Here is a 3,862-nt window from a genome sequence, read left to right on the forward strand (position 1 = left end):
CTGTTAAATAGGTGCTTAGTGCTTAACAGGAGCCATAGAGAGTGACCTGGTATTCTTTTTTTTTTTTTTTTTTTTTTTAGTTTATTTATTTTTCATAGACACAGAGAGACAGAACACAAGTGGGGGAGGGGCAGAGAGAGAAGGAGACACAGAATCCGAAGCAGGCTCCAGGTTCCAAGCTGCCAGCACAGAGCCCAATGTGGGGCTCGAACTCACAAACTGCGAGATCATGACCTAAGCCGAAGTCAGATGCTTAACTGACTGAGCCACCCAAGCACCCTGAGTGACCTGGTATTCTTGAGTAATTAAGTCATTGTCCCTTTATCACTGAATAAAGCATGACGTTCTTTTTTTTTTTTTTAATTTTTTTTTTTCAACGTTTATTTATTTTTGGGACAGAGAGAGACAGAGCATGAACGGGGGAGGGGCAGAGAGAGAGGGAGACACAGAATCGGAAACAGGCTCCAGGCTCTGAGCCATCAGCCCAGAGCCCGACCTGGGGCTCGAACTCACGGACCGCGAGATCGTGACCAGGCTGAAGCCGGACGCTTAACCGACTGCGCCACCCAGGCGCCCCAAGCATGACATTCTTTTAAAGAAGGTGCTAATTTCAGAAAGGTAATGTGAGGTAAAGAACACACTTTAATAAAATAATGGTGTCATTTTATTTTCATTTTTTTCTCTTTACATGGCACCCTTTAAGAATCCATTCAATGAAACAACAAAAAGTTGTTTCAATATTTTACCAACTGATGAAATTTAAGCAGATCAAAAACATGAACAGATAGATCTCGGCATGTTTCACTTAACTTCAAGAGTATTCTAAATAATTTCTTCCATCTACATGTCTTCTGATTCTCTAGTTTTCCCTGAGGAAAAAAAGTAAAATGAAAAATAAAAAGGTTTTTCATTGAATTAAAATATACCAAGGACACCATTTTTATCTTTCTTTATTCCCATTTCTATCTCCTGTATTTCTGCACAATTTCAGTATATTTTTAACCAAAATTTCCTAATGTTTTTTTCTATCAAAAATATTATTCATGAACCATCAGTTTTGCATAGGACTCCTTTCTATCCTGAAGATTTGAGTGTAGGAATCCTGATGTCTATTTATCTCTGAATTTCACTACTTTATAAAACCCAAACTCAAGGTTTTGCTTTATAAGTTACAACTATGTTTCCTAAGAGTAGTTTGATTCTCCTCCTTTCTGTCAGAATAAAAATAAATCATGGAGTAACAATATCAGTTGAAAAATAGTTGAAAACTAACCAAATAAGAGTAGAAATAATTTCAATAATAAAGAAGCCAGTTATTAGGAGGAAAGTATGATGGAGAAATTATGTCCTGAAAAGCAATTATTCAGAGACATGACTCAGAGTTAAAATGACATGCTAAATTTCACCAAATTACCAAATTGAAACAAATTAAAATGCATATAATGTTAGTAAATAGGCTTTGAACTGAGCACCCATACCCTGCAGTAGATCAGGTCTGAAATCAGGTCACACTTTTAGAATTCAAACTTGCAAAACAAATATTAAAAGATTATCGTCCTGGCATCACTCTTAAGGAAAAAAATGTGAATACAGAAATATACAAAAACGTAGCATTCAAACTAACAACAACACAAACTCTGAATACAGATCTTCCTTGACTTACGCTGAGGTTACATCTGATAAACCTGTTGTAAGCTGAAAATATTATATGTAAAAATATTCATTTAAAACATCCAACATCTGAGTGTGGTTTTGATTTGTATTTCCCTGATGAGGAGTGACGTTGAGCATGTTTTCATGTGCCTGTTGGCCATCTGGATGTCTTCTTTAGAGAAGTGTCTATTCATGTTTTCTGCCCATTTCTTCACTGGGTTATTTGTTTTTCGGGTGTGGAGTTTGGTGAGCTCTTTATAGATTTTGGATACTAGGCCTTTGACAGATATGTCATTTGCAAATATCTTTTCCCATCCGTTGGTTGACTTTTAGTATTGTTGGTTGTTTCCTTTGCTGTGCAGAAGCTTTTTATCTTCATAAGGTCCCAGTAGTTCATTTTTGTTTTTAATTCCCTTGCCTTTGGGGATGTGTCGAGTAAGAGATTGCTACGGCTGAGGTCAGAGAGGTCTTTTCCTGCTTTCTCCTCTAGGGTTTTGATGGTTTCCTGTCTCACATTCAGGTCCTTTATCCATTTGGGGTTTATTTCTGTGAATGGTGTGAGAAAGTGGTCTAGTTTCAATCTTCTGCATGTTGCTGTCCAGTTCTCCCAGCACCATTTGTTAAAGAGACTGTCTTTTTTCCATTGGATGTTCTTTCCTGCTTTGTCAAAGATGAGTTGGCCATACGTTTGTGGGTCTAGTTCTGGGGTTTCTATTCTATTCCATTGGTCTATGTGTCTGTTTTTGTGCCAATGCCATGCTGTCTTGATGATGACAGCTTTGTAGTAGAGGCTAAAGTCTGGGATTGTGATGCCTCCAGCTTTGGTCTTCTTCAAAATTACTTTGGCTATGCTAAGTGAAATAAGCCATACAGAGAAAGACAGATACCATATGGTTTCACTCTTATGTGGATCCTGAGAAACTTAACAGAAGGCCATGGGGGAGGGGAACTAAAAAAAAAAAAGGTTAGAGAGAGAGGGAGCCAAAACATAAGAGACTCTTAAAAACTGAGAACAAACTGAGGGTTGATGGGAGGTGGGAGGGAGGGGAGGGTGGGTGATGGGTATTGAGGAGGGCACCTTTTGGGATGAGCACTGGGTGTTGTATGGAAACCAATTTGACAATAAACTTCATATATTGAAAAAAAAAATCCAGCATGCCAAACATCGTAGTTTAACTATGCCTACCTTAAACTTGCCCAGAACACTTATATTAGCCTACAGCTGGGCAAAATTATCTGATACAAAACCTATTTTATAACACAGTGTTGAGTACATCATGTAGTTTAGTGAATACTGTACTGAAAGTGAAAAACAGAATGGCAATATGGCTACAGAGTAGTTGCAAGTATGTTGGCGGTTGGCTAGGTGATCAAATGACTGCTGGGAGTTCTGGCTCACTGCTGTTCAGAATCACAAGAGTATCCTGCTACATATTGCTAGCCTGGGAAGAGATCAAAATTCAAAACTCAAAGTATGCTTTCTACTGAATGTTTGCCACTTTTTGCACCACTGTATGGTCGACCCATCCTAAGTCAGGGACTGTCAGTATAGTAAAATTCATATGCAGAATGCAAATATGTATCTATCATCTATCTATCGAGTGAATACTATAAAGAATTATGCCAAAATGTTCCAAGGCCTTATCTCTGGATGATGGGATTATGAATGATTATTATTTTGCCTTTATATGCATCTGTATTTCCTAATTTTAAAGATTACTGTTCATTATTATTTAAATATTGTAATACTTAGGTTACACATGATGTTTTATTATAAAAGTTTCAAATTAGGAAAAAATATATTAAAATTTATTCTAATACCCTGAATAACCATGTATAAAACTGTTAGCGATCACTAATTACATGATAAACACACACACACTCACATACACACTATCCATCTATCTATCATCTATCATTCACACACATATATCCACACACATATGAATATATTTTTCAATTAGCAATATCTTGGGAATTTTCCCTTACCACTACCTTTTTCTCAGCTTCATTCTTTTTGAAATTGCATGTTATTCTATGGCATAGATATACTATAAGACACAAATGCAATTTCCTACTGCTTGTAAATCTCTTAGGTCATTTTTAAACATTTAGCTGTTACAAACAAGACTCTAATCCCTTATCTGCATATGACTATGTATACTTCCAATTATTTCTAGAGAATATCAATCTAGAAATAAATTTGCTT

This window comes from Felis catus, chromosome B1, assembly GCF_018350175.1.
Source record: "Felis catus isolate Fca126 chromosome B1, F.catus_Fca126_mat1.0, whole genome shotgun sequence".
Lineage (NCBI taxonomy): Eukaryota > Metazoa > Chordata > Mammalia > Carnivora > Felidae > Felis > Felis catus.